Source organism: Microtus oregoni, unplaced genomic scaffold, assembly GCF_018167655.1.
Source record: "Microtus oregoni isolate MIOR12 unplaced genomic scaffold, Mior012 000037F_ref0000500, whole genome shotgun sequence".
Classification (NCBI taxonomy): Eukaryota; Metazoa; Chordata; class Mammalia; order Rodentia; family Cricetidae; genus Microtus; species Microtus oregoni.
In genome coordinates this window covers 14,437,945-14,453,170 of record NW_024543096.1, presented here as the reverse complement: position 1 = coordinate 14,453,170, position 15,226 = coordinate 14,437,945, and the positions used below count along the sequence as shown (strand labels likewise).

At 47.4% G+C, this 15,226-nt stretch overlaps 1 protein-coding gene across 3 annotated transcripts in view; it reads right to left on the bottom strand.

Annotated features, from left to right (window-relative positions):
- Positions 1-15,226, bottom strand: part of Tanc1 (tetratricopeptide repeat, ankyrin repeat and coiled-coil containing 1) — a 220,734-nt gene that overhangs the window by 147,680 nt on the left and 57,828 nt on the right. The window contains exon 1 of one of the 3 annotated variants that reach the window (XM_041631415.1): positions 9,783-9,802. The exons of the other annotated variants lie outside the window; for them this stretch is intronic. The gene's annotated coding sequence lies outside the window, so the exon portion shown is untranslated. Of the gene's footprint in view, positions 1-9,782; positions 9,803-15,226 lie in introns of those variants that run through there. 3 annotated transcript variants of the gene reach the window in all.

Below are 15,226 nucleotides of genomic sequence, written 5' to 3'. Positions count from 1 at the left end.
GTTATGGCTACAGGCACTGTGCAACAGAAGGTGCACTAAAGGTGGGAAGCCTGGGAGGTCACTCACACACAGGGAAAACACTGAGAGGCAGGCCAGATTGCCAGTGGAGAAGGACATGGGGGACAGAGACACCTGTGTCACATGGGCAGCGATTCATATCTCTCATTTAACACGTGTTAAACGTAGGACCTGTGGCAAGGGATGGCCTGATACTGTCTGATGTTCTCTACGCAGTTCACACAATCTAATGATATTGCGGGGTGTCACCACTGGACGTCCGCTCTAATGTCTGAGTGTGCCTGCACTGAAAACGCAGTGGGGAAGCCGAGCAGTAGTGACGCACAACTTCAGTCCCAGCACTTGGGAGGTAGAGGCAGATCTCTGAGTTCCCAGTCAACCTGGTCTACAAATCGAGTTCCAGGACACTGGGGCTCTTACACAGAAAAGCCCTGTCTTGAGATACCAAAGAGGGGAGGGAGGGAAAAGAAAGAGAGAGGGGAGAAAGGGGAGGGAAGAGGGAGGGAGGGAGGGAGGGAGGGAGGGAGGGGGGAGGGAGGGAGGGAGGGAGGGAGGGGGGAGGGAGGGAGGGGGGGAGGGAGGGAGGGAAAGTACAGTGGAGCTGAATCAAATTCTGCCCCAGGGCACATTTGAGCAAGATCCAGGAGCTATAGAGAGGCTTAGCAGTTAAGAGCACTGGCTGGTCTTTCAGAAGCTGAATTCCCAGCACCACAAGGCAGCTCACAACTCTCTGTAAATTCAGTTCCAGGGTAGCATACACCCTCACACGAACACGCAAGCATATAAAGCAAAACACCAAGGCATATAAAATGAAAATATTGCATTGCCCCCTCTCATCACATTTATAGGGGGAGCTATTCTTGGCCACTGTTGCTAAAAGTCCATCTCTGAGTATTGTTCACATCTCCTGATGCTCCCGCTTCCTCTAAGGTTCCAACCACAAACCAAAGTACAAATCCAGCCCAAGTTCACCCTGGGGACCCAACCAAGGAGTGTCCTGGACTTACAGAGTATGGCTGACCTGAAGGCAGACTAGAAAATCTCCACCCTGCATGGATCTGACTTCTTCCGAGCCAAAGAGATGGAACCCCCTTCACAGTCTTCCCCAACCCATCTACTCCTGCCCCTCCTCCAGTCCACTAGAAGAGACCTGGAGCAATGGAGGCAGAACTGCACACGGACGGCTGGGAGGAGTAGCTGAATACTAGGTGACTTCCCAGAGACCCTGCCCTCCCGGGCCTCCTAGGAGGGAAGTCAGCAGCCCTCAGCTAGATTGTGACAGACTTTTTTAAGTGGGTAGAACTGCTCTCTCTCTCAGGAAGGTGATGGCAGTTTGGCTTGAGGACAAGGCGGTCTCTTAGAATGTCCATAAACATCTGGTTATACAAAGTAGTCCTGTGCTGGACAGACGACTTAATGGTTAAGAACCTGGCTGCTCTTCCAGAGGATCCAGGTTCAATTCCCAACACCACCACTATCTCTAACGCCAGTCCCATGGGATATGACCTCCTCTTCTGGCCTCCAAAAGACCCTGGGCATGCTCGTGGGGCATAGACATATATGCAGGCAAAAAAAAAAATCTGTTTTAAGGGGGACCACCAGCACTAGAGCCATACAGAGAGATCACAGACATGCAAGATGACTGCATTTCCTAAGTGGCCCCACTAGTCCCCAAATGGGGAACAACAGAGCTCCAGAAGATTAAAAGTCAAAGCCAAGTCATGGCAAGAAACAAGGTCAAGGGCTGGACATAGTGGCACACACCTTTAATTCCACTTGGGAGACAGAGGTAGGAGGATCTCTGTGAGTTCAAAGTCAGCCTGGTCTACAGAGTGAGTTCCAAGACAGCCAGGGCTACACAGAGAAACCCTGTCCGGGGGATTGGAGAGGAGGGAGCCAAACATACTAAAGGTCTCTTGGTTTTGGTTTGATTTAGATTTTAGGTTTTTGGTTGTTGTTTTGGTTTTTTTTTTTTTTTCATTTTGTTTTTGGGTTTTTTTTTTGGTTTGTTGATTTTTGTGTTTTTGACTTTTTTGTTGTTTTTGCTGTTTTGTTTTGTTTTGTTTTGTTTTTTTAAAGACGGGGTTCCTCTGTGTAGCCCTGGCTGTCTCAGAACTCACTCTGTACACCAGGCTGGCCTTGAACTCCCCAATGTTGATAGGATTAAAGTCAGGAACTGCCACCGCCCAGTTGACTTATTTTTTTAATGCCAAGGAATCTAGTTATTCAATAATTTAGCAAATCTAGTCTCAAAGTCAGATGAGAAAGATGCAAAGTTGTCATCCACAATGGGGATATTTTGACTTTGGAGATCATGGGCTGAATTCTAGCAATCTGGACCTTCTACTGGAATAACGGTTTTGAATGGAAATGGTTTTAAGTGGAAAATACAATTACAAAGAAAACTAATCCTACTGAAACCCAATTGCCAAAAATATTTAAAAAGCAACAGAAGCAATGACGTAGCCCTTAATACTGAGATAAAAGCAGAAAATCTGATATGGCAGCTTTTCAGGCAATGATGATTAAAAACAACATTCTATATCTGAAGCCTAGTACAAGGATCTATGACTTCTACATGATCAAATCTTCAGAGTTGTGTTGCTGGCTTCTATGACTGAAGCAATGACAAAAGATTAGTGAAATCATGTCCATTGATCCATTCACTCAAACCAATTTCCCCTCGCTATATAATGACTCTAAAGTTTGCAGACCCAAAGGGCTTTGCTAGTAGCTCAGGTACTTAAAAACAAACAGTAAACTCAGCTTTACCGCACTCACGGAGTCAGTGAGATCCAGAAACTAGAACAGTACTCTGCCACGGGCAGACACAATGGCTGGATGCTGCCTATCTGCACCAGAGCTAGCAATCAAATGCCACATCCCACGGCTAGTTTTCCAGTCGTCTATAAAACGTCAATGTACCAAAATGCCCATCGCTGGCGAATCATTAACTCATCTGTACTCGTCCAGCATGGAATGCAGGAGGAAGACCACCCATCCTTCACAGAGCAAGACAACATACAAAACTAGAAACCAAGGTTCATATGTGGGTCAAATGTACTTCCTCGGGTGTTATTTTACATGCACTGTTGGCTTTACTGTCTTCTGTGTGTACTGTTTGGGGAGACAAGGATATCTTGCGAGAACTGTGGCTGGTCTGAACTCTGTAGACCAGACTGGCCTTGACTTTGCAGCAATTCTCCTGCCTCAGCCTCCTGAGTCCAGAGATTACAGGAGCACACCATCACCCTGGGCTTTGTCTTACTGATTCGACACAGCATTTATGGCCTGGCAACCACAGTCTTTCAGCCAACTACACTGAGGAGGAAGGGTGTGAACCCAAGGCTTGCCTCTCCTGCCCACTATTGCCTAGTCTACAGTCAGGCCGTGCCCCAGCTGCACACCCTAAATCAGGAGATCCCCGGAGAAAGATAACCATGACTCAGAGTCTAAAATTCGTGGACTCACACTGGGCATCACCAATTTCTCATGCGCTCCAGTAACTGAGAAGGCTTTTGTTTGCGCAACTTGAACTACAGTAGCAGCTGCTGGAGCACCACGCTTCTCCTAGATTGATAAAATTACCTAAGTCTGGGTCCCAATGTCTGCTGTGGCAGCGGCCAAACTCTCCAGAAAAGATACAAGCCTTGAGCTATGCAAAAAATGCTGGGTGGTGACACTGAATGAGCTAGGCAGCAAATTCAAGCCAAGAGTGAAAACCACCCCAACATCTCCATCACAGAATCATTTCTATGTGTGCAGAGGCCAGGGCTGTAGCTGAGCTGGTACAGTGCTTGCCAAGCATGCACAAAGCCCCGGGTTCAGTCCCCTGTGCTGGGCAAACACTGTGGAGTGGCCCGAGCCTGACCCCAGCACTAGGGACACAGGGTGAATCAGAAGTTGGAGGTTATCGTTGGCTATCTAGGGAGTTTGAGACCAGCCTGGGCTACATGAGACTCTATCTCAAAATAAAAAAGAAAAATAAATCTGTGCAGTTCATGCTTTAAATTTAAAGGTATGTCCTAGTCCACATACATATGTTTTGGGGTTTTGGTTTTTTTTGTTTTGTTTTGTTTTTCTTTTCTTGAAACTCAGTGGAAGGTTCAACAAGCCATTAGTAAGTCTGCACTGAAACCATCATCACCTCTTTGAACATATATGAGACATAGCCCATCCCTCAGGAACAAGACGGGCATTGTGAGTGAGCACACACATGCATGCGCATGCATGCACATGCATGCACGCACACACACACACACACACACACACACACACACACACACACACGAGATCACTTTGGATGTGGAGGTCCTGATATCCAGAAGCCAATTTCCAAAATTAGAACATTACATACCAGGCCAAAGTGACTTCCTAAATACCAGTGTGTGGTCCACATGCCTTCCTTTAAGGAAACCCAACTAGAGCCCAGGGGAAAGCAGGACGCAATGCTTCTTGAGTGACTCTGAATGAGGGACATCCAATCTGAGGTGGTTCTAAGTATAAGGAAGACACTGCACAGATGAACTTGGTTTTCAGTCTCAACGAAACATCTCTCTGGTACAGCAAAATGCGTCTGCAACAAAGCCGGGGAAAAAACAGCCCACCCTTGGTGCACTAAAACTTCCCAAACCAAATCCTTTCTGCCTGCTCACAGACATCAGGAAGCTCCCACTTTGAGGTTTTGGTAGCTCTCCCAAAAGCGTAAAATCACACTCATCTCTCACTTAGACCCTAACGGACCTTCCTGTAGCCATCTCCCCGCTGGACTGTAAAGCCGTCCACAGCAGCTGTGAAGACATCTGCAGCCAGAGCATCAGTTCTCACCAGAGACCAGCAGGGAAGTGGAGACAAGCTCAGCCGCCTGCTCCAGGTCACACCTTTGCTCTTCCCCGCTCCCTCCTCTCCCTCTGGGGATCAGTCACCTCCTAGAACACTACTCCTGCACCCCTAGGCCTTAGATTGAAAGATAGCTGGCATTACCATGAAGGCTAAAGACAGCATCCTTGGGAAACCCTGGCGCTGTTTCTATACCCTGTCAGTGCAAACCTACATCCCACGTGCTCTGAAACACGTTTACCTGTGTACACGAACACCAGACCCCACAAACAGCCTCCAGCCGTCCAGCCCTGGATGCTCGCCTTGTGTATCTTGACTATAGTCACTCTGACTGCCACTTCTGTATAGACAGCGCACAGACCTATTACTCCATTGTTCCACCAGCGCTACGACCCCAGTCCATGACGATGCCAACACTGCACCTCTCACACTAGGCCCTCCCCTTCCTCTCCCAGACCTCCAGAAGCATGCCTGAGACCCAGGTTCCCGCTCTGAGTTCCACACTATTTTGTCCCCCCAGACTCAAATCTTCCATGTCTTTATGGCCTCGAGCGTCTGCTAAGCAATCAGGACCACCGCTCCTAGTTTCTCCTCACTCATCCCACTTCTCTCTAGAGGTCCTCCCTTTCCCCCCAAAGCTCCCAGGCTGATTCTGCTAGCTTTAAGCTCCGGAGTGCATCAGAATCACCTAGAGGTATTGCTGAGGCAGACTGCTGGGACCCAGCCGGGCAGCGTCTGCTTCCTGTGTCTGGGGAGCAGCTGAGTTTCCGATTCTAATGATCCCAATCTGAAAATGATGCTGAGAGTTTGCAGGTCCTCTGAGGACCACTACCACAGACACTCCCTCTCCCTTCCCCAATCCCTTCATCATGGGGCAGGGTGGCTCTTATTAAACCTGAAATTTTAACTTTCTAATAACTAAGTTGTCTCTTACCAGGCCTACCAAGAACATCAGGTGCACGTTCTGGCAAAATTACCGGCCAAACAGCCACACACCAAAATTTATAGGACAAATTTTGTAGGCACGAACTTTAAAAGGTAATGTCAAAATACCACAGTAACAACCTGGGCCCTTTTCTGAGCCAAACATTTTTACCAAAATGTAATGGGAAAACATGATGGGGGCGGGAAATAGATTATGTCCTCAGAATAATGGGGGAGTGGAAGCTAACAGTACACAAAGTAGGTAGGGTTCACGCTGGCACACTGCAAAACATGTCCCAAGATCAACAGAACAGAAAACGTGAGAGCATTTTACTCAAACGCACTTGCCTAGACTTGACTAACCGGGGTTTGTAGATCATACCTTATTCTGCTCTAAGGACGGTTACTCTAAGTACTAATAACAGAAACTAGCTCTATGTATATTGTCTTTATTAATAAGGTCTTTACGTAAGTCTTTCCTGCCTTTATCGCCCACACGTGACTGCTCCAATCATCATCGTCAACACCAGAAATCTGGGAGGGTTCCTATCTCCACACAGCCATTATAAAGGAGAAAGCATGCCTGTTGGCCAACTCTCAACTCCCACGAACTGCCCCAGGGCTTCAAGGTACTGTTCCTCAAGACATTCAATTCCCATGAATACCCTGTTAGGAAAGAAAGCCTGGCCCCACTATCCTTGTCTCAGGCCACCTGGTTACCACACAGCTATGAGAAGTCCAGGGATGGACTCCAGAAGAGGCACAGACAACAGAGGTCACATCTCCATCTGGTTTGAGTTGCTGTAACAAAATGAGTCCAAAGTTCAGAAAGCCAGAAGGAGGCCATTGTGGGGCAGCATCCAGGGAGACAGCAGAAGGACAAGCTGACACATGTTCCATCTATAACACATTCTTGAGAAGCAGAGCCCATTTCTAGGCCCTGCACTGACCATTTTTTTACAATCTGGTCATTGAACTTCCTCTCACCTGTCAACACTGTTACATGGGAACCAAGTTTCAACACCCATTTGGGAGAGGACAAACTACACCCGAGTCACACCAACTCTGAAAGGAACGAAAATGTAACTTGGCAGAGGAGAACCTGAGTGAGATCTAGTGGCCAACTCAAATTCAACTTACCTGACAGAGGTCTAAAACACGACCGGCATTACGAGAACAAAGCATGCCATCATGGGTAGAGCCAAAGATTTAGGCTTTGGAGTTTGAGGGAGGGTGACCCACAGATTTGAATTCTAACTTTCCATGCCCTGTAATGCTGTGTCTATACGGAGTCTCTCTGAACCCGAAATTACTCTTATAATCCCCCAACAAAGTCATGAAAACTAGCATACTGTTTGACAAGTGCCTAGGTCAATTGTGTCCAGAATGAAATACAACTAGAAACGTTCTCGACTTAAAAGACTTCAGACCTAAGTACATGCTCTAAAGTCTGGAGCATCTAAGTGTGGTTAAATCTTTTCCAGTGGTGTGTGGTGTGGTGTACACACTTGTCATCTCGGTACATGAGAAGTCTTTAGCGTTCGAGGCCAGCCTAAGTTCCATAATGACCAGCAGGCCACCCAGAGCTAGAGGTCAAGATGCTGCCCTCCCAAATACATACATAAAATCACCCTTTTCATTATTTACAATATTAAAAATGACAGTAATTAATTCCTAACTAGATCAAGGGGCTAAGGGAGGAGGAAGAACCACTAATTTCTGGCTTTCATGACACTCACTGTAGAGCCAAGCATCAAAAATGGAAAAAGAGATAGAAGCACTGGGGTGAGGGCTTTGGAGTGGGACAGGAAGCAAGAGATAATTAGGGAGGAAATGAGTTAAGTTTAGATATCCCCAGTTAAAAGTACCCATGAGTCATCTGAAAAGAAAGGTCCAAGAGACCGAGATGAGGATGAACTCAGAGGGGTGAAGGGAGGAACTTGTGGGTGGTGGCAAACCTGGAATGATTGAGATGCCCAAAAAGGGCTGAGCAGAATAAATGAAAACCACCACGGATGAAAGTGACCTAGGGGACAGGCACACAGAGGGCTGGCAGAGGAGGAAGAACAGCAGTCATGAATGTGCAAACGGAGCCAGAGAAGGTTCCAGGGGTACTGGCGCTACACAGAAGTCCTGTCAAGGGCTACAGAGTGACCACAGCGGCCTCCTATCAGGAGCCTCACGTGACCTCAACAAGAGCAGCTTCTGTCGAGGCAATGGCAAGCAGATGACAGGCCATCTGTGAGGTCCCTCCTGAGCCATGGAATTCTCTAACTTCAAAACTGGAGCTCGCCATTCCCCAAAACCAAAACATTAACAAGACCTGAACTATGAATGGGTTGCAAAGACTTTTTTTTTCCATATAAAAGGAATTTGCAAAAGAGAGACATAGTTAAAAATACAAGATAGGGCCAAGGAGCTATATGAGCAGGAAAAGGCATGGGCCACCATCCCTGACAACCTGGGTTTGGTCACATGATAGGAAAGAACCAAATCTTACAAATAGTCCTCTGATCTCCACAGGTACTGCAGCATGAGTATGCTCGCGTGCACTCCAAGACACACATACATACATACATACATACATACACACACACAATGTAACTAAAAACAAACGAATAAAATAATGACACATGTTCTCTGTTAGCAAGTTCCTACATCCTGAAGCTCATCCCAGAGAAGAAAAAACAAAACAAAACAGAATTCTCTGGCACACTAAATCTGAAAAGAAAAAAACCTGATAATTCACTAAATACATCTCCAGCCCAGTCAATCTCTTAAGAGCAATGCTCCTCATCACTATTTATGTGACCCTGAGGAGGGTGTGATTGCAATGAGAGACTCCATTTCAACATGCAAATCTCAATTCCACCCAAGCAGATTCCCACCTGGATGTTCTAAACCAGGCAAACTTTTGCTGAATTTAGCAAGCTACTCTTCAGCATTACTTTCTCATACTATGTGTGGTTAAAATTGTAGAAAACGCTGTTCCCGTGCAATTTTAGGCTAAGGTTGTGAAATGGTTCAGTCATAGATGGCAGAAGGGAATGTTGGTTTGGCAGTACAAAGTGGTTAAACTAGTTAGTGAGGTTCAAAATAATACCCTCAAACATCTGCTCAGGGCGAGAAGGCATTTTTCTGTTTTCAAGTGAATACATATAAGCATTTTTCAAAATGTTAAATATTAATATAGCAAAGGGAGGGTTTGACTATTTGAAAATTCTGAGATGTTGCTGGCGGTTGTGGTGCCTCTGCCTTTAATCCCAGCACTGTGGAAGCAGAGGCTGTGAGTTCGAGGCCAGCCTGGTCTACACAGAGAGAAACCCTGTCTCGAAAAACAAAAAAAGGAAGAGGGAGAGAGAGAGGGAGGGAGGGAGGGAGGGAGGGAGGGAGGGAGAAAGGGAGGGAGAAAGGGAGGGAGGGAGGAGGGAAGTCCCCAGATATGTTCCCTAAAACACACCATGTATTCTTTGTAGACACTGCTGAATCTAAGCAGGAGCTGAGACAATGTGACCACCAGTCTCCTCTAGGACAATCACACACCAATCACCTGTCGTTAAAAACCAAAATGTAGCAGGGTCTCATCCTCACCCAAACCCTACCTCAGCGTACCTGGGCTGAGTCCAGGATTCTCCTGTTTTACCTTCATGGGAGACTCTAACATGTACCCCCTGTCATGCCACCACCTTTTGGCAAAACTCCCGAAATCAGGGGAGCAGCATGGCCACTGTTCTTGATGGATGAACAGGGTGTGACAGAACGGGAGGTGCAGGAAAAGAAATCCCCTGGCGAGCCACAGGGAAGGCAGCAGAATGAGCATCACAGGGACATGTGAAGAACAGGCCTTGAAGAAGCCTTCACTTTGAGTCTCTCCCCCTCTGAAGAAGTATCTCCAGTCCCCACAGAGAGATCTAGATCAGTCTTTGGTGGACGTCCTGTGGGGCCTGCCCATGCCTGTGTGGGCATCTGAGCCTAACTGGAATCCTCCAAGCTGTACTCACCCAACGTCAGCCTCGGGACCTATTACCAATCAGACCGCTCTCCTTGAGGGGACAGCAGGGATGCTCCAGGCCTTCTGCAGGCTTTGCGGTAGAGATAAGGAACACAAGTAGAAAGAAAAGCAGAGGGGCTGGTGAGATGGCTCAAGACTTCGACCTGAGCCCCACCCCAGAATCCACATGATGGAAGAAAGACAACTCCTGCAAACTGTCCAGAATGGGCAAGAGACATGCCGGCTCCAACTGATAAACCCAAAGAGCCAACCTAGGAGTAGTGTTTAAGGACATAAGGATAGCTGTAAAGTGTGTGAGGGCACGCGTGCGCGCGCATGCACACACACCACACACACACACGCACACGCACACATGCACACATACAATAAATGAATAAAAAATATATTTTGCCTACTATGTGGACAATGACTGTGACTTGTTTTGTTTTTTGCTTGTTTTATTTTGTTTAAATAGGGTCTTCCTATGTATAGTCCTGGAACTCATTATGTAAACTACGCTGGCCTTTGACTCAGTGATCCACCTGCCTCTGCCTCTGCCTCTGCCTCTGCCTCTGCCTCTGCCTCCTAAGAGCTGGGATTAAAGGCATTTGCTAGCATGTCTGTTTATTTCAGGATCTGGGGACCAAACCTAGAGCTCTGTCCATGGCAGGCAAGCATTCGACAAACTGACCCATGTCCTCAGCCATGTAGTAGGTATTTGGACAGGAAAATCACAGTATACGTTTAAATTTTTTTCCCCTAAAGTTCAGCAGTAGGAATTCCTACAGCCAGTCGCCCTTAAGTTACCCGCCCACTTGGGCGTGGCCTCTTACGCTATTTATGCCCATGAAAAGCGTGCATCCGGCCTCTTCTGGCTGCGGATTTGATTGTTCTCCGTTCCAGCATTGTGATCTGTGAGTCTACCCCAAAATAAATAACCCTCTATTAGTCTCAATTCTGAGCTAGTGTGGGATTCCTTTTAAGCATCCCTCTTCAAAGTTCCTAAAACCGCACACCTAGAAAATCCTCCATGGAACCCAGTGTGCCCACCAGAAGTGAATGGGCAGGCTGCAGAATGGGGCAAGAGACATGCCGGCTCCAACTGATAACCCCAAAGAGCCAACCTAGGAGTGGTGTTTAAGGAGGTAAGGACAGCTGTAAAGATTCCCTTATTCATCTCCTGGGAGGCAGAAGGCAGCTTGTAATTAAATCTGACAGTTTTCTTGCAGAACTAGGGGCAGGAGACCAACAAGACAAAAAGAGACAGTCAATCTAACTTTATTAAAAAAAAAAAATTGAAGTCAGACACAGGAGTGTGTGCCTGTAATCCCTGCTACTCTTACTCTGGAAGCTGGGGGCAGGGTCACCTGAGCTCAGGAATCTAAGGCTAGCTGAAACAACAAAGGGGGACACTTCTTCAAAACGTATCAAAGGGGCCCGGGTGTAACTCAGTAGAGTGCCTGCCTAGGCACAGAGCCCTAGGTTTGATCCCCAGCGCCACACAAACAGGTGTAGTGACTAGAATCTCATCACACCAGAAGTAGAGACAGGAGCATCAGGAGTTCAAGGTCATCCTGGGCTGTGAGAGGCCTAGCCTATATAAATAAGCAATCTGAGACATTTTAATTGGTTATATTCTGTGTGCAAACTGCAAAAGCCAATACAGCATATATTAAAATTTTTCAGTAGAAAAGTAGTGTCCTAGATATACACAAAGCCGGGTGGTGGAGGCACACACCTTTGACCTCAGCACGCAGATAGATCTCCATTGAGCTCAAGGCCAGCCTGGTGTACAGAGCGAGTCCCAGGACTGGCTCCATAGCTACTAAGAAACCCTGTCTCGGAAAAACAAAACAAAAACACCACCAAAAAAACCAGGCAGTAGATATATACTAACACCCCCCCCCAAAGAACTCCGAAATAAGCATAAATGAATTAAATTAGAAAATGCTGAAAGAATATACCAAATCTCTAAAAAATTAATCCGAGTGTTTTAATAGTAGGAAACTGATTTTTTTTAATTACTAAGTTTGTTTTCATTAAAACACGCTTTATTTCCCAAGTCATCAAGAGTTTCAGGATGTGTCTGCATCAGTGTGTCATCCCGCTCTCTCTCTCCCCACCTCACCCCAGGCTCCACTAGCCTGCAACAGAGAATGACTGTCTCACTCACTTGAGGGCACCTGGAAAGTTCCTCCACAGAGGCTAAGCAAAGAAAGAACCAAAAAATGCCAGCTTGTCAGAACACTTACCCTAAGGGACAAGCAACCCACACGCCCTACAACAGCCCTGGGCTGGCTGAGAACCCACAAGCAGTGGAGGTAGAGGAGGAGACCCAGCACTAAGGAACTCCAGAGCCGCCTGGGAACAGCAAGAGGCCTCAGTTTTGACACGACTAAGGCCCCTGATCTCCAGACCCCAGCAAGGTACTAGAAGTGTCCAGTTCACCTCCGCTAACCAAGTTCTCTTCAGAGAGGTTGGAGGCCCAGGCCACAGTGAAACATTTCAGGTTGAGTCCCTCTGACTTCTCCTCTCCACATTTCTTACCTCAGTCATAAATCCCAGCTTTCTCCAAGTCTCCCGTTCCTGCACGCACGGCTCAGCTTGGCACCTTAGCTCTCCTGCCCTTCCTTGCTCTGAGAGGCCTTTCTCCCCACTAGGTGTATTAGTCATCCTGCATGCCTGCCCCACCCCCACAATGCTTCCTCTGTACCAAAGGCACCCACACACACACATCCCCAATCAGTCTTGGGTTAGCATGGGTGCCACTCGGCCTGGACCGTTGGTTTCTGGGGGGCTAGTGTGACCTGCCACCACTCTCCTGCTTCTCTGAAAAGAACTGTCAGACAGAGACTCAATGCAGGCGTCCCCACTGGATTCTAGAGGGCTCCAGTGACTGGCTCTGAGCCTATTTCCTCGTTGCTACACCTGTCCAGGAAAAGCGTTATTCCCAAGGGTACTTTCCATACTCACAAACAGCGACAACCCAGGCTCTGGCCCGAGTCAGTACCCTCATAGCCGCAATGCCAGGCTTCACTACCAATGAGGGCAGGATCGTGTGTCGTCACAACCGGGCCAACAAAATCTCCTTGGGAGGGCCCAGAGCACTAATAGTTCGTACATGCAGAGGCTGAGTGGAGGCCTTTCCTCCCCTTTAAATTGGTTTAATGAGGAGCTAGAAGTCATGCCCCGCCCCCATACCCACCAGGACTTCAAAGATGAGAACAGAGCACCACAGCCTTTCTCTGGGAGCAAACCAGGCACTGATCTGGGGAAGGTCCAGTCTCCTCCACCCACTTCAGTATCAACTGGGACCTCACTGGTGCAGACACAGGAAGAGAAGCCCCCCAGGGGACAAGTGGTCGCTCCCATACCAAATATTTAACACTGCCTCAAAAGGCACACCTCCATCCATGCTCTTGCTAAGCAAATGTCAGGGCTTCAGGGCACCCCGGATGCTCCTCCACCAGACAAGGGTCTCATCCACTGCAGGACAGCACCACCTGGTGAACAACAGCTTGTTACAGCTAGGTGTCCCAGTGTGTGCTCCTCCCTACCACCTGTCTGTCCTAGGAGCAGACAGACCTGAGTCTCCCAGCCACCGCAGGCCCTGCGTCAGTCCTGCATAACACACCTCCTCAGACAAGGCACACATGTCGTGCATGCCCTCCTCTATGGTCAGACAAGGATCAAAAGATGTCCACTCGGGTCCACACCAGGCCCTCTGCCGGAGAGACCTCACCTCAGACGTGTGCGCCCTTCCAATTAGACCCCCAGCAGGTTATGTACACAGCATACTTGTTCCCTGGCCTCTGCCCCACCAAGAGCAACCCGCCCGTATCACTGCTTCCGGCAAGACCAGGGAACACATCCTTTCTGAATTTGAGACTACAGCAAAGGCAGCAGGAGAAATTACAGAGGCCAGAGGGGAAAGAGCTTCCTTCGAGGAGAAGGGCCACCCTGACAGCCTGTTTTTGCGGTGATGCGATCACAGAGGGCAGATTCTGTATCTGGTCCGACAAGGGTTTTAAGGATCTCCGCTGTAATTACGGGAAGGAAAAAGAGAGGCCGCCGAGATGGAAGGAACTCTGAGTGGTACTTAAGAAGTTACTTATTACTATAGTCAGACTGCCTGCTGTACTCAAGCAAAAACTACGCCTTGAGACTTTTGTCCCTCAAAACCAACTTTAGATTCGCAAAAAAAAAAAAAGCATGAAACTTTTTGCTAATCTCTCTCAAATCCCCTCCATTCAAAAATATTTTCAGTATACAGAACAATATTTATACCTGATAAGGTTTTTAAGAAATAAGCATTAAGTTATACAATATTCCTATATAAAGTAAAGAGCTTGATAAAATGCATCAGGGTTAATGGGATTTTTATGAAAGTTGAAACTCAAGTCTACAGAGCATGGTTCTCAACCTATGAGTCACAACCCCTATGGGGATTTGCATATGAGATATACACATTATGATTCATAACAGTAGCAAAATTACAGTTCCGAAGTAGGAATGAAAATAACTGTATTGAAGAGCCGCAGCATTAGGAAGGCTGAGAACCGCTGCTGTAGGGACTGGGGACTTCAGCCATCTTTCACTAACACTTCATTTTCAGATTGAATTTCAAACGGTTTCCATTTTTGCTTGTTTTGTTTGTTTTGACTTAGGTTTCTCAGGCCCGTGTCCCTCTATTTCCCTGGCTGGCTGGCGATGCAGCAAGCAGGCCATCACACCAGCCTCAAAGGGCGAGTCTCCTCCCTTTGTCTCTCAAGTGCTTGGATCGCAACCACAATCCACCACACCCAGATTTCCAACTAACTTAAGGACGGCCTGGGGGTGCATGCTTAGAACCCAGCACTGAGGAGGCTGAGGAAAGGAAGACCATGTATTCAAGGCCTGCCTGGACCGTGCAAAGTATGCGCAAGGCTTGCCTGGGAAAGATGTCAAGACCCTATCTCCAAAGAATCAGTACAAAGCGGGCTGGAAAGATGGCTCCATGGTTAAAGGGGCTTGCTGCACAATCCAGAAACCTGAGTTTGATTCCTGCAAGCCACACATGGGAAGAACAGACTCCAATAAGCTTTCTCTGACCTCCACGCTCACACAGCAGCATACCCGCAACCCTCCACACAAGAGTAGATATATTTACTTATTCTTTTTAAAAGTATAAAACAGGCTGGGGATACAACTCAATGGCAGAGCGCCTGCCTAGCATGTGTGAGGTTCAAGCTCTGGTACGCAAGACTCAGTGCTTTTGAGAAGAATTACTGGGGCTTAGCTATTGCTCGCCACTCTCTTTCAAATCTGAATAGACTTCAAAGTTGTTTATCCGATAGAAGGAGTCATCCAAAAAAAAAAAAAAAACCTACTTTTCTTTTTCACTCAAGTACTATCCTAAAACTGGCCTCCTCGAACGTAACACAAAGGGTACTGTATATGTTCACGAACCAAAGC